Genomic DNA, 26,617 nt, shown 5'->3' on the forward strand with positions numbered 1-26,617 from the left:
ATCTCTCTCATCTTAACCATTTTCCCCTTGAAGGACACCTGTCGCTGCTCTTTAAAAAAAATTAGTTGTCATAAAATTAATTAATTAACCATTAACATAAATTAATGCAAGCTGAGCTCTTAGTTATTTTTCAAATACATCTCACTGTTGATCCCATTTCAAGGGGAAGACTGGAAACTCTTTGCTATGTTACTGGCAGGCCATGTCCATGCTTATGGGGTTGGTCTTTGGGACCAAAGCCCTGGGTCCACCTTCTCTGAGTCTCTTTGGATTTGATCCAGGCATCCAGTGTCTCCTCATGTCCACAGATGAGGTAAGAACATTAGAGTCCTGGATGACACCCCACTAAGGGGCTCCCTCTGCCATGGTGGGGATCAGCATTCTTTGGGTTCACTGGTTCATTCAGTTACTAATAGCCCTCTTAGCTATGCAATTGTCAAGCCTTATTTTTCTATTGTATTCATAAAGACATCTTAGAGATCTCAAATGCCTTAGAGAAATCCACCTCCACCCTGGGCTCAGCTGATGGTCTGCAGTGGGCACGGTAGAGTTGTCATGTACAAAGGCTCCATCTCTGAACTTTGTTGTTGGGTATAAATCCCAGCATTGCCATTTACTAGCTGCATTACCCTATGCAAGAGACTTGACTCATGGGATTAGAGCTACACCTACCTGGGAGGGTTGAGTGAGGATTAAATGAGTTAATACATGTAAGTTCTTAGAATACCGCCTGGCACATAGAAGCACTCAATGAATAGCTTAGCTATTATTATCCACAACAGTCCTCTAATCAACAAGTCATGTTAACAGCGTCCAAAAAAGAGCAACAAATCCTCCCTTTTCCCACTTATAGGAGAAGGAGAGAGCTTGTATTGCTGCTCTGGTTTTACTTCAGCTCCTGGTCAGAGCCTGGGCCATTCAATTGTTAAGTCACGCTGTAGTTGAGAGGAGGACCATTTTAGGGTAAGGACGAGAATCCGACTGCAGCCCTTCACTAGCACTTGCAGCAAGTCCACCTGGGCAGGGCTTAGACTGCAGATGGGCCAGCCTCATCTGCATCTCAGGTGGTAGGGAAGTGGACTCAGGGTCTTCTCTGCAGGACCACCCATCTCTGTTTCAGGATAGGTAGGAGAAGAGGAAGCAGGGTAGGGATAGTTGGCTAGAGAACAAAACTCACTGGGGCGTCAAGTCTAACCTGCTCTCCCCAACCGTGCTTACAAGACAGCTTGGCATTGTTGATGGCTGGAGAGGTGCATTTGGGGGAACTTCCTAGATTTCAGTACCTTGATCCTGTGTTTCCCGTGTCTTTATTCTTCCTTGTGTGTGCAGAACTCCAAGATAGGAGGGGCAAGTGGCAGTTTATTAGAATGTCAACATGAGACCGCAAACTGCAAAAATGGCCAGTTGTATTTTTAATCAATGATTACTCATGTTGATCCACTCTAAGTGCTCACAAATATTCACTTCTAATTCATTTAAAAAAAAAACTTATTGGACTCCAAATGGGCCCTGTACATTTAATAACGCATTTAGTAATTTGCTTCAGAATTCTGCCCCAATCAGCCTCAACTTCCTTGATCTATAGCTTGAAGAATCTAGTCTCCTTTCCTGTCTTATAATCAGGCTCTTGTTGGCTTGACTCCAGTCTTCAAACAGCTCTGGAGGCAGAGAGAATGGCCTCAGCTCCAGGAGGCTGCGGCACCAGAGGTAACAAGGTCTGGACTTCAGGCAGACACCTGTGCTCCAGAGCCACTGGTCTCAGCCCTGCATGCAGACCTCAGTTTCAGAGTCTGCTTCCTGGGGAAACTGATCTAAGACAGCTGTTCTTATGTTGTGGATATTATATCTTCTCTTTTTGCCCTGTGAACTCTATTTCCTTAGGTTATAGTTACTCAGTGAAGACTGATGTCACCTTGGCTCGGTGCCTAGCTTGGCATACGTGATTCTCTGCTCACCTGTCACTGCTGTTTCTATTTTCTATAGCTTGCAATTGATGATCCTGGGGAAGCGGGAGATGGATTGCAGGTGGTGGTCCTGGTAGTTTATCCCTGTGTGTGGTTGCACCCTCTCTAGGAGATTAAAGGACAGCTGGAGCCCCGCCTTTTCAGCCCCAGTGCTCCCGTTCACTGCTCCATCTGGATGCAAGGCTAAAGCCATAAGCGCTTAGCAAAGTAGTGGTGGAGGGAGCAGAGTAGCCCCACAATTAATCACCCTGAGTGCCCTTGAACAGCTCCTGTCTCTATATGTGTTTACACTGGCCTCGGAGAACCCTTGAACCAAACTACTTCTACCTCTGTCATAGAAATATTCTGCTTGCCTATTGGGCTGTGGTTTCCTCCCATTTTAATTTTTTCTATATCTGACCCAGTCTTCTCTGCAAAACTTCTGGTGGCCTGCTTTTCTTTCTTTCTTTTTCTTTCTCTCTCTTTGTACTTTCTCTCTCTTTTTTTTCCTTCCTTCCTTCTTTTTTTCCTTCCTTCCTTCCTTTTTTTTCTGGTGTGGCCACAAACTCTTCTTTTTATATCTATTCTTTCATTTCAGAGGGTTTAGGGCTAGCAGAGGGGTATATGTGTGGGATTGGACACTATATTTCCAAGCTTATTACTTTTACATTTTTAAGGTTTATTCTATTTACATTCTGCTGCCTTCTGTCCTGACACTATAATTAAAGTTTCTTTATACATTATCTATTGGTTGATTCTAAAAATTGAAAAATAGAATTTACAATATTGAGTTATATATTATTACTCATGGCTAAGCCAAATAGCATGAGTGGACATGAAGAGAAGGAGTATAATCCTATGTCATTAAGCCTGTCATCTCTGAAGAAGAATGCATCAAAAGTCAAAATTAAACAGGGGCCGGCCCAGTGGCGCAGCAGTTAAGTTCGTATATTCGGTTTCTTGGCTGCCCGTATCCCGGGTGAGGACATGGCACTGCTTGGCATGCCATGCTGTGGTGGGCGTCCCACATATAGGGTGGAGGAGGATGGGCACGGATGTTAGCTCAGGGCCGGTCTTCTTCAGCAAAAGGAGAAGGACTGGCAGTAGTTGGCTCAGGGTTCATCTTCCTCAAAATAAATAAATGAATATATATTTTTTTAAAAAAAGATTAAACAGATTCTCTGTTCCGACATTCTGACAGTTGCCCAAAATTTGAGCATATTTTAATTTACCTTGAGGAGGCATCGTGGTTTTCTTTGTGTTTTTTCCCTTCTTGGAGTTTTAAATTTCCAAAGCTTATTAAAATCTTCCACGTTCTTAAGAATGGAATCCACTTTACTCTTGAAGTCACTGTCCACGGAGCCTCAGGTGTTCTGTCTGAATGTGGCCTACTCTCTGCTGTTTTCCCAGGATTTCTTCTCATTACCTTCTACTTACTTTCAATGTTTCTTGAATACTTTATCTTCTGCTAAGACTCCTTATTTCCCTGAAATACCTACCCAAATAATTTTTTTCATAAAGCAATGAATGAGTGGTAAACTTTTCTAAGAATCTGCATGTCTGAAAATACCATTTTTTGCAGTTGCATTTGGTAGCCATCAGACCTCTTAAAAATATGGCTTATTACCTTCAAGCTGATAAGAAGTCTGAAGCCAAAATGATCTTCTTCTTTTGCAGTTTGCCTCCTGTGTGCGTGTGTGTATGCCTATGTGTATGTGTGTTTCCATTTCTAGAACCATTTAGAATCTTCTCTTTATCCTCGCATCCTGAACTGTTAACAGAATGGAAATGATTGTGGGTGACTTATCACTGTTCCCACTGGCACTGCAATAGGCCTTTCAATCTAAAGACTTGTCTTCCTTCACCCTGGGGAAATGTTATCTATATTTTCTTCATTTTCACCCAATTATCTACATTCTTTTTTCTAGAATTCTATTTAAATTGTTGTTGGACCTTCTGTCTTAAGCCTCCATATCTCCTACCTTTCTTCCCTTTTTTGCTGTGTGCTCTTCTATAAGATCCCTGACTTTATCCTCTGACCCTTTCGTTGAATTCTGTTGGTATCAACCATCATGTCTTTTAGTATTTCTGGTTGTTCCTTTTTTCCTAGCAGCCTATTCCTCTCTTAAGGACATAATATCTTCTTAAGTCTCTTCTGAGAGTTTAATTAAAAGCTGATTTGTTTTGTTTTGTTTTTTTAATTCTCTCTGTTTCCAGAGTCATCTGTTAAATTGAGGTCCATTTTTTCTGTTTGTTCACCTTGGCTCTTATCTTTGGGACTGATGGTTTTCTTTGATAGTCTAGTGATCCTAGATTATAAGTTTTTATTCCCCTATATTTATATTTATGAACATGGATGATATATGTGTGGATATTTTCAGTCATTATGAAATTCTGTTTCCCAGCAGACCTCTCCTCAGAGTGTGAAGACTGCCTCTGAACACTGTGGATGAGGGATGTGGACAATTCTCTCAATAGGGTGTCCACAGACTGAACCAGCAAGCACACTTTCATCCCCTCAACTCACAGCCCCCAGGCTCTGGAATGTCAATAACAAACATGGAGACCCAGACTTTTATAGGCAAGCCTTTTCATTTCTTCAGTAGCTTTCCATTTTTAACCAAGTGGTAAACAGTACTGCTGCTAGTCCCCTTCTAAATGTAGACAGACTCAGTGCAGCAGCTGTTCTATACCTTATCCTATAACTAAATTCCTTGATTATTGCTCCACAGTCCATTCTTGCTCCCAGTGCTTGCAGCATCTGGGTTTGGAGCCAACACAGGTTTTGCTGGACAGATTGCTCCTATGCCTTTATATCACCCTTCTCCTGTGTCTGTTCCAAAGAACAGCTCCATCCACTCTGGTGGATGATCACTCAGATCCAATCTGCTTTCTGTACTACAGAAATTCATCAAAGCTCTGGCCTGTGGTCCCCCTGTCTGTTCTCCCTGTGGTTTCCTTATTGATCCCCTTTTGTATTCTTTTACTGCTATTTCAATGGGCTTTGAAGGAAGAGGTGAGAAAACCCAAATGCTCAGGCTACCATCTGTAACACAAACCTCTCTTAATTTTCTAAATCACTTTACTCTAACTCAGCACTCATTTTCTCAGTTGACTGGAGATCCAGTCTCTGTTGACTGTACAGGTCCATAACCCTCCCCATGATCATATGAGTGAATGGGAATGTTTATAGGTGACCCAAGAGAGGTCTCTTAGTCTGTGGCTTCTTCACGATGGAGCCTCCACGTTGAGGGCAGACAGGTCTTCTGGTGTTACCTGCTCACTCAGTCACATGTGGCTGTGGAGATCTTGCCTGACGTGGTTTCTGAAGCCCTGGTGCTCAGTTCCCAGTGCCCCAGTCTCCATTTAGTCCAGCCTTTCCATTCTTTATGGGCAGGACAGCTTACCTGGATTCTTCAAAACGTCAATGTCATAAAGATTCCAAAGTAAAAAAAGAAAAAGTAAAGAGATGATTCTAGACTAAAAGACATGAGAGAGATTACTCACACATAAATAATGCAATGAGTCAGCTTTGATTAGATCCCGATTTGGGGGGAAAAGCTACAAAATATATTATTAGGACCATTGGGGAAATTTAAATAGTCACTGGATATTAGATGATATGGTATTTTTTACTTTCTCAGGTATAAAAATAGTATTGTGCTTATGAAAGAGAATCTTCTGATATAAATATATTAATCAAGTTTGGCAAAATGTTAACAACTCTTGAATCTAGGAGGAGGGTACACAGGCACTCGTATAAGTCTTTCAACTTTTCTGCATGCTTGTAAATTTTCAAAATAAGATGTGGGAGACAAAATTATGTTTGTTGGAGGGAGTAGTCCTGAATTATTTTATCAAAACCCATCAGGGACTTTAGCTTTACCTATATGGGCCCGCTGATGCAGAATACATTGGCCAATTCTGCTGAATTAATAGGTTTCTCCTGAAACTTAGAATCTTGCCTACTGGAATGAGTTGAGATCTCCCAAGTTCATGTAGAAAGCTACAAGAATATCGGAAAGAGTATCTTTTATACAAGACTCTAGAAGGACGACAAAAGGACAGAGTGAAAATGACTGAACTCACATATTGAGTAAAAACTACGTACATTTAATTGTTTAGTTAACATGCTTATATTCTGTAAATGCTATAGAGTGAGACTCTGGTCTTAACCTTCCATTTTTTTCTCATTAGCATTGGTTCTAAGGGTGTATCTGGTTTCTTCTTTAGTCATCCAGGCTCTAACTTGTCCTTTAGCCTTATCTATGGCCTACAGTATTAGGAAGTGAAATGCTCCCTTCCTTCTATCTAGAACTGTATTACCAATTACTATTACTAACAACATGTAGGGTCCAGGCAAATCTTCTTTAGAATAGCTCACACTCTGGATTTGTCTGGTTGTTTCCTTTGGTGTCGTTTTACTTATTTCTCTGTCCTTTATACTTCTGTATGAGTTAGGTTCGATGAGCTTCAAGCTAAAAATTTTTCGCAAGAACACTTCATGAGTGATATGGGGACATGACATTGCGTCACAGTGATATATGCACTGTCAGTCTGTGCCTCTCTTGGTGGTGCTAACATTAACCTCTTGGGAAGGTTGTCACCACCAACTAGATCACTTCAGTGAAAGGTACATTTTCTCTTTACAGTTAATAAGAAATCTAGGGGAGTTTTACACTGTGCAAATATCCTATTTCAGAACAATGTTTTACCCAATGGTTTTAACATCTACTGATAATTGTCCCCAATTACAATTTGATTCCACCTTGCCTCCTATTTACTTTCATTTATTTCCCCAGTTATGAATTCCAGTAACCGTATCTCACTTCTCTCTCCCCTCCAGCCCCCTGGAATTGATGTTTGTCCCTACTCTCACCTGGCTTCAGACTTCTATTCTTTTGTTCTCTTTCAGACTCAACTCATGTCTCCAGTCTTATTGTCTTTCATTGTCTTTGCTCCAGTCTGTCTCCCTTCAACCCAGGTAGGTACTGTCTCTTTCAAAGGTGGAGGGGATTTGGGCATATATATTGTGTTAAAAGAGCTTATTTCCACCTGGGCATGCCATTTACTATATCAGTACTACACACTTTTTGGAGGAATAGAGGGGACTCCCAGCAGGGCATCGGTGGAAAATATCGCAATGTATTTCATCATGAAAGAGTCCCAAGAAAAGCAAAGAAATTGTTCCTTGTTTTCTTTCTGCTATTAGAGGCAATTTCATGTCTTCCCAATTAGTGGAATCAGAAAATTTTCCTGTCCAAGACCACAACTACAGTCTCAGCTCATTTTCCTTCTGCGTTTACTGGCCTAAGTTCTCCTGCAGGACTCAAAGAAGGACAGCACACACAGCTGGGTAAAGATTACAAACCAAGTAGGGAGAATTTGCATATTACAAACTTGACATCAAATAAATGAGGCTCTCGTCCCTGATGTTGCAACGTTCCAATCAGGGTTCTGCTGTTGGAAGTTTTAAGTTTCTTCCAAGCTTCCTCTATTTTCATCTTCGGGGGTCATTATTTTTCCAGACCTTGGTTCTTTGGGCCTCTATTATTCCTACTTTACTCTTTTTTTCTATCCTCCATAAACAAATTTATTTTTCACCAGTTTCTTGTTTTTTGTGAAAGTAAGGTCCTTCTAGTCTGAGCAACAGATTTGCCCCAGGTTTAGGGATAAAAATGTTTTCTTCAACCATGGAAAGTTTTCTTGTGCCCTTTGCAGTCAATCTCTCCCTTCTCTTCACCCAGCCCTAGCAATCACTGATCTGCTCTCTGACACTATATCCATAGCTTTACTTTTTCTAGAAATCCATGTAAATGGAATCACAGACCATATACTCTTTTATATCTTGCCTTTTTATGTGTGATCTTTATATCAGTAGTTCATTTTTTTTGCTACTGAGTGGTATTGCATTGTACAGATATATGATTATTTATTCATTTATTAATTCACCTGTTGACCATTTGGATTGTTTCTAGTTTTTAGCTATTGTGAGTTAAATTGCTACAAACATTTATGTAGTTTGTGAGTGAACATATAGTTCCATTTCTTTTGGACAAATGTCCTATTTATTGATTATGAAAATGATACACTCAGTTACAGGTGTATCAATTTGTAAAAACTCATCAAAAATGTAAACTTAAAATTTGTACATTTTGTCCTTCAATAGGTGACAAGCTAAGCAAACCGTGGTCATTCATACTATGGAAAACTACTCAGCAATAAAAAGGAATGAACTATTGAGACTCGTAACAACTTGGATGAAAAATATCATACCCTAAAAAGTCACACACCATATGATTCCATTTAAATATCATTCCTGAAATGCAAAAGTGTAGAAATGGAGAACTGATTAGTGGTTTCCAGGGGTCCGAGATATGGGGTGGGAAAGTGAGGGAAAAAGGAGGTGTATGGCTATTTAAGGGCTACATGAGGGATCTTCATGGTGATGGAATTGCTCTTTTTCCTGACTGCATCAGTGTTAATATCCTGGTTATGATATTGTACTATAGTGTATAGTGTATATAGGGTAAGTGGTTCACAGAATCTTTCTCTATTATTTCTTACAGCTGCATGTGAATAAACAATTATCTCAAAATAAAAATCTTAAATTTAAAAAAAGGTGAATTTCATTATATATAAATTATGCCTCTTTAAAGTTGATTTTTAACAAGTGACTCTTTCAGTCTGTAGAACACTCACTCAATTGTACCCTCCAAAGACCACTCAGAATTTTCCTGAAACACTGTTCCCTCTTTGTCTGGGTACATGACACATTAGTGAGGGGCTCTGAGCCATTTGGTGCTCCACCTTTCTCCTCACTCACATCTTCTCCAAGAATCACAATCATATCTTCCAACTTCCCTTCCTGGGTCACCACGCACAACTCAGAGGGCAGCACACATGAGCTCATCTACTAGCTTGGTCTCTCCAAAGACACATCTGCCTGGAGAAACTTAGCTCATCTATAATTCTATATACATTGATTTTTTTGGATTTAGTTCCCAAATTGATTGAAGGTTACTTTCAACTTTTAAATATCCACCATGACATCAATTTTAAGATCAATGCCCCAATTTTTGCAATTCTTTGCCAACACCCTATATTGTTTGCCCCCAAATATAACCTTACCTCTTCTTTCACTGCAAAGGAACAAAAGGGGAGAATTAAATGTGAAAGATAACTTAAAGACAGTGTAGGAATTTTACTATTAATTGCCAATTTGAAGGCTTTGGACTTGATATGATTCTTGTATAAAAAAGAAAAAATGTTTTGTTAAATATTTGGATGAAATTTGGAGGATCTCATATTAATACATTTTAAGGATGGAGCAGAGACTCAAAGATGTTCAGTGACTCGCCAAATGCATACAACTATAAAATGGCAGATGAGAATTGAAAGCAGATTTCTCAATCCAGAGCCATGATCGTTCTGCTACAAGGGAAATCCATACCACCTCTCTATAGCTGACCTTATAGAGGTTGTTGAAGATTTAAGTTTGAAGGCTATGAGATGGTCAATTGTATTTGGGTAAAAGTGTCTTTGCAGTCATTAACATGACATAGAATTTGTGTATTACAAAACTATAGAACATGGAACCTGCAATAATTTAACATTAGGCACAGACTTACTGCATGCCACTTTGGATCAGGGAATGTGTAAAAACAAGCCCTGGCCCCTCTCCTGTTTTACTTCATTCTTTATGGAAAGGAAAGAGAGGAATTGGATCACTTTATTTAGTGAAATTTCCTCCAAATAAGGTTTGCTTAGAAACCACCACTGTGAAGACAATCCTACAGGAATTACCAGGATAGGATGACATACCAAATACAACTGAGCATCCGAAAGGTAATCTAAGTGTACTGCTTTTGACTGTCTGCTTTCATTTAAGTATATTATGAAGCCATTTCAAGGTTAACAGATACAGATTTGCGTCCTCATACTTAATCACTTTGTAGTATTTCATCTTATGAATTGTTGGATATTTAGTTTTTAAATTTATCTCTATTATAAATGACAATTCAATGAACATCTTTGCACATGCAACTTTAGACGCTTTCCCTATTATTTCTTTAATAAATACTTAGGGGTGAAATTGTTGGATTGAAAGATGGATGTATTATAACGTTGTTGCATATCACTAAATCGCCCTCCAGAAATATTGTACCAAAGCAATAAGCTCATAACTGATCTTCCTGATTCTATTTTCTCTCTCTTTTCAATCCATACTGCACATTCCCAGACTAATGTTCCCAATAAGTTACTTTATTCCTTTCTAAAACTTTAAAGGTTACCCATTGTCTACAAATAACTCCAAATTCTGGCACTCAATGCCTTCTGCTCTCAGGTTGGCCTATCTCTCGCAGTTTTATCTCTCCTAATTTTCTACATGATTTTCAGAATTTAATCAAATATGTTCACCAAACAGGCATATATTTGAAAAGAAAGGCCTGCATTGCTTTAACATCAGTCCCACAAACACTTTCAATTTATTGACGTCTTCATTCATCTTTACCTATTTTATTCCCGTTTCTGAGAAAGCAAAGTCCAGTCTACTCCATTCCGCATTTCAGTTTGAATTTAAACTTAAACATAACGGAACTTAAAGTTGTGTAAGCCAAACCCAGGAGACCACAGAGGAGGCTTGCATGGTTTCCCCCACCAATCCGTCCTTCTCCCTACCACTAGTTCTCTGTTTCTAAGATGTCGATCTGATCACATCACTTCCTTTCTTTTTAAGCCTCCAATAGTTCATCACTGCATACTAATAATAATCCAAAGTATGAACATACACAGCCCTTAACAGCCCACTTTTTGCCTCATCTGCCAAGACAGAGGCACACATTTGTCTGGAAACTCCACCCCTGCCTGAACTTCCTCCTCCCAAAGGCATCAGAAGCTTTAACTCATCTCTGCCTCACTTGTGTCTGTCCTGCTGACAGAAAGCAGAGACACAGGTGAAAGGCAAACCATAGTGAGGGAGATATTTGGAAATATTTGTTACAGATATGATAATGGATTACTATTGCTGATATGTAAGGAACTCAGCACAACATGAACATACTAAAACTCCAAAAAGTAAATGAGTAAAAGATATTAGATAATTCACAAAAGGGGAAATGCAAGCGGCCTATGGGACATTAATGAAATTCAAATAAAGAATTCAAAGAATTCAAACAACTATGAGTAATTGTTTTACTCCTCAAACTAATAAATATGTATTTTTTAAAGTTGTAATTATAGTGGTCCAGAGTTTAGGGAGATAGACACAGCTATACATTCCTTGAAGAAGTAGAAGTTATCGCAGTCTTTCTGGAAAGTGATTTGACAAGAGCCTTAAAAATATTCAAGTCTTTTGACCCAGAACTTTCCCTTAGCCTGATAATGTATTACTTAAAGAAATAATCAGAGATAAAGACAAACATGATTGGTCCAAAAGTGTGTGTCCAAGCTTCTCTTATTAGCTACAACAATGGAACTCAGTGGTCAACAATAGGACAATGCTTAAATGAGTTACAGTTTGTCCATATTATGGACTATTAAACACTCATTAAAATGGCCTGTATAAATGAAGAATTTTCAATGATGTTGGAAATTATATAATGTGGTATGAAATATAACATATCATTGAATGAAAACAAAAGACGTTTGTGTATACATTATATTTCAACTGTATAAATGCATACTGAGAAATATCAGTGCTCACTGAGAGTGAATCATGTGTGTTTGCTTTCTTTTCTTTGTAAGTTAAACAATGGGCATGTTCCCTTTAAAAATTGCAAAAATTTTAAAAACCTATATCACATGTTTGCCTTGGAGTCTTTCATGCTTATGTCACTACTCTCTTTTCTGTCCTTTCATCACCCTGTTTTGGTATCTGTTACTCCTACGACATTTGGCAAATAAGCCAAGGAACTCATCTCCCCATAAAGATCATAAATCCCTCAAGAGTTTGAACTGCTTCTTTTGCAAGGCTGCGTGCTTTGAAAAACTTGAAACCATTTGCAGGATGGCTAAATGCATGAATATTGAATGGCTGCCTGCCTTAAACATTTCTGAGAGGTGAGTTGTGTCACTTTGCTCTCTAAACGGGTGGAGCAGCAGTTGGTCTGAAGAGCCAAGTGGGTTCTGTTTTAAGCGGGCAGGCTCACACTCCACCTCCATCTTTCCTTTATGTGTACACAGCTGGTGATCTCTTTAGGCAATGTGTGAAACTCAAGTTTCCTATCTGGACATTGCCTTAAGCACTGATGGAATGCAAGGTTCTGGTCAGTCAAATGTTTGGAGAACCTACTTTAAAAAAAAAAAGGCTAGAAGCTATTGCTATAAGCACATTTTCATAAATCCAGTAAATAAGGGACATACTACTACTTTTATTTGGACACTTCTTTTATGAATGCCTGGGGCATATTGTCAGAAACCTTATTTAGAATATTAAGTCTTAAATATTCCAGACTTAGTGGAAAGTTGATGGTGTTTCCTGAATCCCTCTTCTGCTTGCATTTTAAAAAAAAATAAAGAGCGATCACATCAAAGGCCTCCATTCATTTATTCTCAGCTATTAGAAGAAATGTCTAAATTACTGCTGAAGATTATGCAACAAAGATATTCATCTTGCTACCAAAATTATTAGTGAATTGAGAGAGGCCATTTTTCTTTAAATGAGGATGGCTAACATTCTAGTTTTAATCCTGTGACATTAATACCTTCTTTCTAGTCTCCGTCCATTGTTTTGCAAAGGTTGGGAATGCGGACTCTGGAGTCAGAAATTGGGTCCCAATTCTGCCTCCACCACTTACTAGCTCTGTGGTCTGGTGTAATCTCTTCACTCTCCAAGACTTAGGTTCCTCATTTAGAAAATGGGATAGTCAGAGTACCTGTCTCATAGGGTTGTTATGAGCGTGAATAAACTAATATATTTTAATTGGAAAATTTTAATTGCTTTTAAGATGTCAGCTGTTATTACTTTAGTTGTGCAGGATAATATAGAAATTAATGAAAAAACACCGCGGTTAACAGAAGGCTTCTCCAAAGTCACACCACTTATAAATATTGCTGTTTGTTCAGTTGATTCTTCCTATATTTTGAGCTGTCCTGAAAAAGAAGTATTACAGTGTATTCAGACATATGTCTTGTACATGTTATGGAGGTAAGCAGAAAGTGATTTCTCTCCTCCTCCTCACAGCAAAATTTCTTTCAAAGCCAAATCTGTCATCATCTCTCCTTCCTCATCTCTACCTCCTCCAGTTTGACCTGTGTTCCTGCTACCCCATTGAAACTGCTTTGACAAGGCCACCAACCATCTCAGATTTGTCAGCTCAAAAGGAAATCTTCCATCTTCATTCACTCACTCTCCCACAAGCATTCCATAGAGGGGGTTATTTGCTCCTTCTGAAATCCTCTTCTTTTCTTTTCCTTCAAATCACACTCTTCCATGTTATTGCCCCTCCCTTCTTAGGCTCTTTTGCTAGTTTTCCCTCTTCCATCCAAACTCCAAATGTTTGGTTGCCTCGGGACTCAGCCTAGGTCCTATTCCGTTCCTTCCACAGTAATCTGTTCCTATCTCATAGCCTTGAATACCATGTATATGTGAATATGTCCCAAACTAAATCTCTGAGCCAGACATTTCTCATGATCTGCAAGCTCATAAATCCACCTACCCACTTGATTCTTCCACTTTCAAGCACATCGTGTCTAAAACCCAACCCGCTTACACCCCTGCTCCCCAACCTTCTTCCCAATCTCAGTAAATGGCACTGCTATCCACTCAAAATATTTCTCATGCCCATCCACTTCTACAGTGGTCTTGTAAAAATAGAAATGACATAATATCGTTTCCCTATTTAAAACTCTTGAATGGGAACTTATGGTTAACAGAATTAAATTTCCCCCCTGACTGCAGGGCCAGCATTATCTGGGTCCCTCTGCCTAACTGACTTCAGCTCATGCCACTCTTCTCCCTTCAGGTCATCCTCACCCTCTGCTCCAGATATACTGGTATATTTCTTTTCCTTGAATAGAATAGGCTTGTGCCTCCGCAGACACTTTGCACGTGCTCTTCTCTCTGGCTTCTCTCTGGCACTCACCTGGCTCTCTGCATGGCTAATGCCTTCTTGTATTTCAGACCTAGGCCTCTGCTTCCCCTCAAGTAGATCTGCCTTGACCACCTATCTAAAGTAGACCCCCCCACACTCCACATATATCATTCTGTTTATTTTGGTTACAGTTTTGTCAAAACCAGTGGTTATCTTATTAGATAAGCTTGCGAGCTCCTTGAGGACACCAGGTCACTGTTCATTACCTGTTCAGCGCTATATCCCAGGATTCTGGTAGAGGGCCTGGCACATGATCAGCTTTTGGTAAATCAAGTTTATCAAATGCATGTATGCCATAGTGTTCTAAGAATGGGGCTCGGTTTGAAGGAGACACAGGCCCTGCCCTGCTTGATAAACATCATCATAATGATCACAATGTGCAGTGGAAACCCACAGGTGAAGGAGAAGCTTCATCAAGGAGTTGACATCTGCATTCAAATGAGTGTAAATATGCTGGGGTGCAAGGTAGGGAAAGGATGCTTGGGCCAAGTGAACAGCAAGAGCAAAGGCCTAGAGGTGTGAAAAAGCATGCTATGTTTAAATTGTTAGCTCAAACAGGTTTTCTGAAGAAAGTAAAATTAACACAGAGTAGAACTTGGGGTAAGAAAAGTCAGGACCTAAATAAAATCAGATGATGGAAAAAGAGTTTTAAATTTAAGCAGAAAATGCAATTTCACCACTATGGCTCATTTAAGCTACTGGTAATTAAAAGCATATATAGTAACAAACACCACCTGGGTTTTGCAGGTGTGAATAAACTTTAAAAAACTCTGGAGGGAGGAAAAGTTTGAAATGGCTCGAGATGCAGCTAAAGAAACCAGGGGCTGTGAGTTCAATGCCTTTTGACCAATTGGAGTAAATATGGTGAGGGCAACAACCATCTGGCAGAAAAATTGCATTTATATCATTTTATATCACCTCATTTTACTTCAATGTGTCAAACATTTATCCAGGCTCTGGGCTAGGTAGTGGAAATAGAAAAAGCAATAATCTTGGGCCTCAAAGAGACCATCGTCCAGTCAAAGACAAAGGTACGTGAATAATTGCCATTCTAGGACTTAAAGAAAATAACTTTGTGTAATAATCTCAGTAAATGTGTAAACAGTTGTTTAAAGTGATGTAAATCATTATTATTTAAAATCCAACTGGAAGTTTGCACTAATCCCAGTCTGCACATAAGGACAGTTCTGATGGTGAATTGCACAGAGCAAATAAATGTCGGTCATGGAAACTGGTTGGAAAATGCCACAAATTTCTTTTCATTTATATATGAGAGATCTTTTCCTTGTTTTAAAGATTTTATTTTTTTCCTTTTTCTCCCCAAAGCCCCCCAGTACATAGTTGTATATTCTTCGTTGTGGGCCCTTCTAGTTGCGGCTTGTGGGACGCTGCCTCAGCGTGGTTTGATGAGCAGTGCCATGTCTGTGCCCAGGATTCGAACCAACGAAACACTGGGTTACCTGCAGCAGAGCATGCGAACTTAACCCCTTGGACATGGGGCCAGCCTAGAGAGATCTTTTTTTTAGAAAAGAAAACTTTTATATTTAAAATTAATCTATGTTCATTTCAGAAAATGCTGAAAATTAAAAAGAAAGTAAATATATCCACCATGTTATGTATAAGTTTTAATAGGCATTTTTAAAACTAAAACTAGGAACACAGTATGATAGGTCTGCATTTATCTTCACTGATTTGAAGGTAGTATACTGTGCATTTTTGCATTTTATGTTGCTGTTGGTTATCTTTGCCTTTTATGAAGTAAAAATAAAAAACTGTAATCTTCTTACATCAAAATCAAGAATGAAAAGCAATCTTCTGAGTCCTCCTTATATGCAACATGAAAGTTAAAAACCTTTTTCCTTTTAATCACCCTAATTCCTTGGTTTCATAACATAATTTTTTGACTAAGATTTTGAGAATTAAATTATTCTTTTGTCATATATATCTTCTTTTTCAAAAAATCTTTTAGACTTGCATTTGGTATTATAACTAAATTTTCAACAGCTATTTCAACTAGGTGGTGCCTGTTGTTATTGGCTGAATTTTTAACATCATAAAATCTATAATCTTGAGTTCTTCATTTCAGTTTCTCTCTCATCAGATGAAATATGTCTTTTTAAAAACGGGGAAAGAGCTAATAGCATATTTTCAGAATCTCTACAAATCTGGGAATATTTTTATGTTGACTTCATACTGCAAGAAGACAATCTTGCATGCAATAGAATTCTCAGGGCACTTTTTCTCCCTCAAAGCTGCCCGTATTTTGTCTTCAGCATTTAGTGCTACAGAGCAAAAGGCTGAGGCTGGCCTGATTTTTAGCCTTTGCACATAAAACACTTTTTGAGTTATAGTCTTTTTTTTCTTTCTGGTCCTTCTTAAATAAATCAAGTATTTTGTCAGCATGTATCTAAATTTCCTAGGAATGTGGTGACTCCTATTGAGTTGAATTCCCTGGTATTTTTTGGTCCGGGAAAGTGTTATACAGTTATGTCTGATTCTTGCTTGTTCTGTCATTCTGTCTTCTTCAGGTATAGCACGTAATTACTCGGCTGACTCTCTATTCTCTGTCCTAGACTCTTGTTATCTTTCTTATCTTTTATTTCTTTATTCTCTTTCTCTGTTTCCCTGAAGAGTTCCTTAATCTTGCCCTCTCTACCACTGATTTGATTTTCTGAATTGGCCATTTTATTTTGTCCCAGTAATTGTGATTTGGGGTTCTGCTATTATGACATTTTTGGTTTGCTTGCATACCTTCCTTCTTTTACCAATTTCCCTTTTCATCTCAGACTCTTCGATTTTTATTTTTTTCTGCTTCTTTTTCATGAAGGTCATGTCTTTCTTCATCCTGTTGAGGTTGGCTGTTTTTAACAATTTCCTTTGGTTTCAGAAATACAGCCATTTCTGAGGCTTGTTTTTCCTCTGGAGTTTTTAGCATCATGTTCGGTATTCTTCATTCTTAGTTAATACCTTTTTTTCCATAGGCGTATTTTTTTTCTGTTTTTGTTTTGCTTGCTTCTCCATCCCAGAGGAAGAGAAATACATAAAGCCCCCTCTTGGGCTGCAGCAATCAAGGCATAAATAGTGCAAGATGAAAGCAAACTCTTCTCACCTTATGGCAAATGGCACTCATTGAATAAGTACTAGATTGATTGTATTTTTCAATCCAATTCCATCAGCTTTAGTGCTAGAGAAAATTCTTTCCAAACTCCAATAATAAGTTGGTAGAAAATCTTAGTTTTTGATGTGGTTGAATGTCCCCTGTCGCCTGACATCTTCATCTGTATTTTATTTTTGGGAGTTAGCAAGAGCCTTTTGGGGCCAATAACCTGATGTCATTTTCTCCTCCATGAAAGTAATTTTCTGCAGACCCATTTCTCCACTGCTCTGAACTTCTATTGGGTGATAAGAGCTTCTACTATTGATGCACTAAGTTGGATTTCCACCTTGTGATGGAAAGAAAAACTCTCTGCTCTCATCAGCAGTCCTAAACCATCCTTTTCCTTCATGTTGTGACAGGTTAACGGTCAACAATAAAGCATAAAGCGTCCTTCTCCTGAGGTGTTTTTCTTAGTGCTCAGAGAGGGCAAATCCTTGGGGCGAGGATGAAGATGATTCCCAAGCAATAGAAGCAGTTTACTCACATTCAGTTTGGGACTCTTTTTCGTGGTTTTGAATTTATAGGTAGCCTGATCTTCTAATAACTAGAGCTCCAGGCTCTGATGGAAGTCACCAAGTGAAATGCTTGGTTTACTAATCTGGTGCACTGAATCTATGCAAATGTTTTTTGTGTTAACCATGTCTTTTATTTCGTGTATTGTGATGCTTTGACAACTGGGGCCTTTCTGACCCTGGAGGGACTACTCCTCCCAGGGTTAGTCAATTCCTAGAGATAGTAAACAGCTAGCCGTTGAGCAGACCTTTCAAATTCACACCAACCAACTCAGAGCCCTTATCACCAGCCACCTGCTTTATCCAGCTTTCATACTCTGGACCACGACCCACTTGCCCTAATCACCCCAGGCCCAGGTACTAGATATCTAAGGACAGACCCCATGCCCCAGAACCAATTGAAATTGTCCAGACCAATCCTAAACATGCTTACAGTGCCAGGGCCATTCCTTTCTGCAGAAATCACAGGCCCTTGTTCCAATTTTCCACTCTCCCACTGCCTCCTGACTGACCCTGGGGCTTTCCCATGCAGCCCCCATGGCGTGATGTGCCCTCTTCTGTTGGGATCTGTGAGTAAAGCAAACTCTCTTTTCAGTGATAGTTGTCTTCTGATCTGGTGGCCTTGCCGTACTTAAATAATAATAAAATCTATATTTTAAAGCACTTTTAAATGGCAGAATTAAAAATATTTTAGTCTGTTCATGTTTATCTTTCAAAGCTGAGCAAGTAAAAGAAGAAAGTAATTTAGATATAAGGAATCCCAGGCGTTGGGTACAGGGTTGAAAAGAGAAAGGTAAAGATGGCCCAGAGCTGCCTTTAACTCCACTGCATTTAAACCTTCAAACAGTACTCATGATTTTAATGCCCCTTCCTAAAACAGCGCCAGGTTCTAGAATCAGCACCAGGAGATTGTGAGCATTCTCCACCTTGTTTGGATAGAGGGAAGCAGGTGGTAGTCAGTGCACAGAATGCAACGCCCCCGTTCACAGGGGGAGAGGTGCATGCTAATCACACACAGAGTGGGCCTGGTCTCCCTGTGAATCTCAGCTCACCGTGTTTCCACACACTTCATTCTGTTCATCAATTCTTCATCTCCAACCTTTCTACTCTGATATTAAACACAGTATTTCTTTTGTTCCCATTTCATTCTTTACTTTGTACAAATTGAATTTTCCAAAGTGCTTAAATTAATGCATAGCTTTAAGAAGTAATTATTTCTTCTTCTTCCTTGCAGTGGCCGTGGCATTGACAGTGAACCCAGCTCTGCTCTGGCAGATGGGCGGGCTTGTTAACACTTTCTTCTGTTAGGTGGGGAGAAGACACAGGGCTGCCTTCTTTAAGGTCACTAATAAACAAAGCCTATTTTCGTTCCTCTGCTGATAAAAGGACTATTCCTTCTTTCTACAAGCTCCTGCTTTTATTCCTCTAAGTTCTTGGTGAATTTCATGATAAAATTCTTTATGAAATTATTTATTTAGCAATTATCAGAGAATTCTGCACCTAAATTCTCTTCAAAAATTAAAGTGCCAAGTGTGATTAGAAGCCAATTGTGGTCCTATTGATTTTTAAAACTAGTTACATATAAACATTCCAACAATGAATGTTCATTGAGTGTCTATTCTGTAGCAGGCACCGTTCTAGGCACTGGGCATGCATCCAGGAATAGACAGAATTCCGTCTATCATAATTTAAATTTAAGATCATTTCATCATAGCATTGGCCAAAAGCCTATAGAAGCAATATAACAAAATATAAATGTAAGGATAAAAATATAAATATCCAATCTTTTCTGCCTAGGTTGATCTGAAAAGGTTAGTTTATTCTAATGTTGTGGCCTGTCAGATGGGGTAAAGCAGAAGAACATTGTCCCAGTTATAGCTGAGAGAGACTAAGGCCCCTGAGCCAGGGGTAGGAGGGATGACCCTTTTTCAATCACAAAATGTTGTGTTGGCTCCACCAAATCTGGTTGCAGCCCTTCCCATATTCGACTCCACTAGTGAGTTTCTGCAGCTGCCATTCATATTCCGGTCATAGGTGGGCTGTGTGAGTGTTCATGGTCCGCTGAGTCCCCATGGGTGTTTCAGTGGAAAGCTGGGTGAGGCCAACTTAGAAACCGCTAGTTCCATGCCACAATGGCTTGTTTGGAGAGCTAGATTTTCAAAAGGCTGTTTATTCTGCAAACAGGTGAAATTCCATTAATCTTTGAAAACTCATAGCCTGAAGCTACATGATGAAAAATCTAGCTTAATCTCTGACCTAAGGCAGTACAGATTTTTTTGAAACAGCCTGAAAATCTCATTGTTATGTGTTATGGAAGGATTAGAGAGAATTATGTTTCCTCCAGGAAGGAGTTATGGCAATTTTTTATCAGTAGCTGGTCGAAAGTGACTGGAAAGATGCCCTTCTCCCTCATGGTTGGAAGTGGTAAGTCTTGCTCAACCCAAAGAACAAAGGTCAGGGGTGAGGGCAGGAGAGGAACTCCTCCTCACCTGAACCATGGCATACCCTTGGCTTGTGCCAGGCACAGAGTTGATGCTTGTTGAATGAATAAATGGTGACTTGTTCTTGAGTGTGTGCAAAATGCCTCCAGGAGACTCCCAGAAATATTTGGGGTGGTGGGGTCCTATATAGGAAACGGATCTCCTGTGAACTGATGAGGTTTCCTCTTGGAGTGAAGTTGGGCCCTTAATGTGACCTACTTTTTGCCAAAAACTTTGTGAGGCTGGGAAAACTCAGGATGCTTCTGTGAATTAAAATGGTCCAAATTCGCAGGTTTCAACACTTGTTTTAGCCATAGAATCCCTTGTTTAAGCAGAAGCTCCATATTTAGAACAGGCAGAAGTGGGACTTCTCTGTTGGAGAACCTGGAACATATCTTCCCAGGCTCTGTCTCTCCAAAGGCCCCTCCACAGGCCACAGTCTGAAAACACTGGCCTAGAGATCCATTATGGGCTAAATATCTAGATGCTGTGAACAGGTTGAACTATATTTAATCTTTGCCCTTACTATACCTGATTCCAAAGTTAAAATTTGGTCATTTGCTCTCATTCTCAACATCCACTGATTTCCTAATCAAATTCTGGAAGATTACTCAATCTGTGTTCTTGGCTTCGTGTAGAAGAGAAAAATATCATCAAGTTTAAGCTCTGGAGATTGAACACTGACCAATGCCATCTTATAGCATGCCATTTGACACCATCTTCACTTTGAGGCTTCCAATTTTCAAGGCAAATGTATGGTGGATCAAAGCTCTGCTTAAGGAAAAATATCTCACTTATGTAAGACTCTATCATTCAAACGTCACTTTATAGTGCATGAGAATTAGGGAATGGACAAGAGGTTGAGATGGCGTTTTATTTGCCCATTTTCTTTTCATTTTGTTCTGATCATACAATCCGTTAAAAATTTCATGATAGAGTTTGAATTGATAAATAGTTTGGGCTTTCTAACAGAGTCCAAGATCATGGTGATTGCTTCTTTTTTCCTTTGTCTTCTATCTTGTTTTCTTTTGTGACAGTTTTGTTAAAATATAATTCACGTATCATACAATTCACCCATTTAAGCAAGCAATTCAATGGTTTTTAGTATATCCACACACCTACGCAACCATGATCACAGTCAATTTTGGAACATTTTTTGTCATTTTGAAGAGAAACCTCATGTCAATCATACCTTAATTTTTTAAAAAAGCAATAAAAGGAGAGCCCATATCCTTTTAGCTGTCACCCTTCTATACCCACGACAGCCCCAAACAACCACAGCAAATCTACTCTCTATCTCTAAGGATTTGCCTATTCTGAACATTTCCTGTAAATGGAATCATATGATGTGTGGTCATTTGTGACCAGCTTCTTCTATTGAGCATACTGTTTTCAAGTTCATCCATGATATAGCATGTAATCAGTACTTCATTCCTTTTTATGGCTGAGTAAAACTACATAGTATGGATAACCACAATTTGTTTATCCATTCGTCAATTGATCAATATTTGGGTTGTTTCTACCTTTTGGCTATTATAAATAATGCTGCTACTAATATTTGTGTGCAAGTTTTTGTGCGGACACACGTTTTCTTTTCTCTTGGGTATATATCTAGGAGTGGAATTGCTGAGTCAAATGTTAATTTTATGTTTAACTGTTTGAGGAACTGCTAGACTGTTTTCCAAAATAGCTGCACCATTTTACATTCCCACCAATAGTGTATGAGAGCTGCAATTTCTCCACATCCTCACCAACACTTGCTATTATTTGACTTTTTGATTATTGCCATTCTAGTGAGTGTGAAGTAGTATCTCATTGTGATTTTGATTTGCATTTCCCTAATGCCTAAGGTTATTGAGCATTTTTTCATGTGTTAATTGGCCATTTGTATATCTTCTTTGGAGAAATGTCTATTCAGATGCTTTGCCCATTTTTTAATTAGTTGTCTTTTTATTACTGAGTTATAAAGGTCTTGATATAGTCTACAAGCAAGGCCCTTGTCAGATACTTGATTTGCAAATATGTTCTCTCATTCTGTGTGTTGTCTTTTCACTTTCTTGATAGCGTCTTTTGAAACACATAAGTTTTTCATTTTGATGAAGTCAAACTTATTGATTATTTTCTTATGTTGCTTATGTTTTTGGTGTTGTGTATAAGAATCCATTCTTCAATCCAAGGTCACAAAGATTTACTTCTATGTTTTCTTGAATGATTTTTTTTCTGCTTTTTCTCCCCATCTCCCCCAGTACATAGTTGTATGTTTTAGTTGTGGGTCCTTCTAGTTGTGGCATGTGGGACGCCACCTCCGCATGACCTGACGAGCTATGCCATGTCCGTGCCCAGAATCTGAAGCAGCAAAACCCCACGCCACCAAAGCGGAGTGCGTGAAGTTAACCACTCAGCGATAGGGCCAGCCCCCTTGAATGAGTTTTGTAATTTTGACTCTTAGGTTTAAGGATTTGGCTCATTTGGAGTTAATTTTTGTATATGGTTCTTATTTTTATTATTTCCTTCTTTCACTTTTAGGTCTCCAGAAATGCAAGAATCAAATTTGTTTAAGGCAAACTGCCTGAATAACTTGTGGAAATATTAATAAGCTGGTTATTAATGTGTTGAAGAAAGGGAAAATTTAGGCAATGAGGTTAGTTGGTTTTGAGTTTGTACGATATATTGTGTGATCTACACATCTAAAGCTTCCTGGATAAAATTGTGGTCAACAATGTTCAGAATTTCATCTCTGCTTCCTTCTTGCAAATGAACACTCCTTTTATTTTACTTATGAATATTCATACCTTGTTTCCAGTCTCACTATACAAGCCATTTTGAACAGTGCTGCTTACATAACCCAGCTTTTGTTTCTCATTAAAAAAAAAAATCTGCTTTCTCCACAGGCATACGGTTACACACACACACACACACACACACACACACACAGTGCTACCTCTTCCCAATATGGTCATATGTTTGCTGGCACAGATGTCCCTGCAATTCGCTTCTTCTCGTCACTCACCTTTCAAGTTATATACACATCTGAGGTTTTTCAGTTGTTTTTACAGGCACGTTTCAGCATGAGACCAATCTGGATGATAAGAACAAAATCACAACGGAGAGGAAGGGCAAGATAACACATTAGAGTATTTAGTCACTCTTTTGTGTTAGTATATAAATGTAAGATTTAGCCATGGAGTAAGCATAATGCATAATTATCACATTGGGATGCTAAACACAGACGCTGCATTCATTCTGTGCATAGAGTGAGATCTGGTTCATGGAAAAATGCAAAACCTGCATTTTTCCAACAAAATAAGTGAGTGGGGGTGGAAGGAGACTGGCATTTTGATGATTATTTCAGAATACTAATGCCTATCAGAGGCGGTGGCAGTTTTGGCCAGTCTCCACTGCATTATGTCTACAGAGAGTGAAAATGTCCCTTCCCTCCTTAGATATCTTTTATGACAGCAGCCAAACAGGTACTTTTGATCAACGACAAGTAATTCTTTTGCACCTCTATGGAAGAAAACATTGTCCAAGTGCTCAGGGAGAACCCAGCCAGGAAAACCAAAGCAATACTCATGAAACAATTGGAGGACAATGAAGCACCACATTGTGTGATCCTGAATATAAGGGCCTAAGGAGTATGGAGGAGGGAGGTCAGTGAGCCTTGGAGGTGGGGATCGGGGGATGAGGAGAAACTTTCACGGAGAATGTGGGTTGGGATTGGGTTGAGGAGAATGAAAACAATTTTTAAAAGTAAAAGAGAAAAAAAGACAGTGTACATCACACACAAGAGAGGAAAGACAGAAACTAAGTCTTATGATGGACCAGGCATTGGGCAGAGGTCTTGTTATGATCTTACTTAGAGCGTTTAACAATTCTGAAAGTGGGCATAATGACCCCTTTGAGGAGTTTAATGACTTGCTCCTGGTCACATGGCATCTAAGCAGTAACATAGTGTTTGGATCAAAAGTTCTGAGTTTTTTCTCCAGCCAAACACCTGACAGCTGCTGGGCCACAGGCACAGAGACTGGAGTTATGATCAATAGCCTCTGCATCAGCTCTAATTCCTCCCTACTGCTCCCTCTTGGACCTTCCAGGCAACACAAAGATTGCGAATCACTGTTTCAGATCAGTGGATTGCCAACTTGCTGATCCTTCGAATCATCTTAGGAGTTAAAAAATACATGATCTGTTTCTAGATCCCACTTCAGACCTAGTGAAACCAAGTATTCAGAGATAAGATGCTTGGATCATTTCCACTTGTCCTCCAGCACCTGACATGTTGCCTTGGATAAAGTAGGCATCAATAACTATCTGTCAGATGGATGGATAATTAATACATTAGCTAAATCATTGTTTTATCTACTGACTTGATGATTGTGAGTTCCTTATTGTCTTGGTTTATTGCTTCTGTGTTACACCATGGCCAGTATTTTATGGAAATGTCTGTTTCTAAGTGATGAAAATGAAGACTGATGGGCTTTTCCCAGCCTGGAGTCCCTCATGAACCTAAAGTACATCTGACTAGGACTTGCAGAAAGGCAGATGCATGTCTCCTGTCCCTTGGAGGGAACACACCAAATTTCCTCTTCTCGCAACCCTGGCTCTGTTTTCATCCTAATCTAAACCACTGTGTTGAGATCAGCCTTCTGTTTCTTTTCTCCAGAGATAAACATCAATTCTCTTTACCCTCTTTACAATTGTCTTCCTATGGAATAGAAGGATGATTGATAGACCCTTGCTGATTTTCCTAAACTGGCCCAAATCAACTCTGTTTGCTGAGTTGTGTAGTGTGATGGAAGGTGGAGACAGGCAAGTGAACTAACTCGATCTTCATTAATTCCATTTATAATCTGATTTATGTCAAGTTGTAGATGTGCTTTGGGTAGGATTGTGCTCATCAGAATGATTTAAACATTACTTGACTTGGTTCCAAATTGAAGTGCTTGATAGAGTGGTTCTGTGATTTTCCCATCAGTTCCTTTCTGTATCCATCCACTATAGCATGCTACCAAGGCTTCCATACTGCATCATCTGGATCTCATATAGACAAGTGATTGGAGATATGTGACAATGTGATTAGAAATACTGGAGTTCTCCAAGTTTAAGAGTGCTTCAGTCATAAACATAATTATTAGTGCAATAGAAATGGGAAAACACTAATTGAGATTCACCTCTCTTTAGTATCCAATGGATCTGAGATGATATTTCAGCCTTGGGTCATTTTCCCTTCTGCATTTATTATTTCGTTATTGTAAAATGTCACTTTGCCTATAAAATATTTTGCCTTGCTGTCAAGTTTTATTTGGTTCAGCTTTTAAGTTAGGAGCATTTGTGGCTGAACACTCCAGTCTGTGCCAAAGGAATTTTCCAAGCTACAGTGTTTGTTAGTTTTGTAAATACACACATTGTTCTTAAGGTACTTTGGGAACAAACAATCGTTTAAAAAAATACACACTTAAGCAAAAGACACACATTCACAATTTGACCTAGGTCTGATGGGAACGTCCTTTATTATATAAACTGAACTTTAAAATTGCTTTTGGAATTGATTTGGGTGTAAGAAAAAGGCAAATAATCTATGTCGTTCATGGGACAGTTAGTCACCAGGAAAAATAGCAAACTGTCTGAAGCAAAAAGAAACGTTCCTTAAAAGCTTTAACACGCATGAGATGATTCAGTTTTGCCGCATTATCCTGGTCTGATCCACTTTCCCACCCACGATTTCAATTTCAGTGACCTTTTCCTTATCATTCGTTTTTCAAAACTGTCATCCAAATTTCCAGCTGCTTCTCTAGCATGTAAGACACCAGCCAGCCTGGTGGAAACTCCAACTGTTGCCCTTTCCTCTACTGCTTCTTCCTAAATAGAAACTCTTCATTAAAGTAATTCTCTCTGTATCGTTTGATGAGCAACAGCCTGGTACCAGGAGCGTATCCTTTGCCTTAGTCTTTGAAAGAGGAACAAATTAAAATACTGACCGTATTGAGATGAGAGATGGTTTTTGTAGAAAAAAATCAGTAGGCGCTCTGGTTAATTGATGCATTCGGTTATGTTTTAGTTCATGCTTACAAGGTTTGTTTGACCAGACAAATTTAGTGTTCTGCCTATAATATACCAGATTGCTTTTTACCGTAAAATAAGCCTTCTTTATTGCTGATGTTTGCAGTGCATCCCTTCTAGGCATAAGAATAGACATGAATTATTTTTGAAGAAAGCCAATGATTCCCATATAAATCCAGTTTTCAGATATTTTGTCAATAGATAAGATAGCTTACCATCACCTCCAAGGACATCAGCACTTTTGATAAAAGTGCAACAAGTCAACAGATTTTACTTATTTTCAGGGAAGGGGCTTTACTTTGATGAGGCTTTATCTTGGCTAAATCCATCACGGATGGAATTCCTACCTTTATCACAGCTCTGGGCATAC

The sequence above is a fragment of the Equus quagga genome, chromosome 8 (assembly GCF_021613505.1).
Source record: "Equus quagga isolate Etosha38 chromosome 8, UCLA_HA_Equagga_1.0, whole genome shotgun sequence".
Classification (NCBI taxonomy): domain Eukaryota; kingdom Metazoa; phylum Chordata; class Mammalia; order Perissodactyla; family Equidae; genus Equus; species Equus quagga.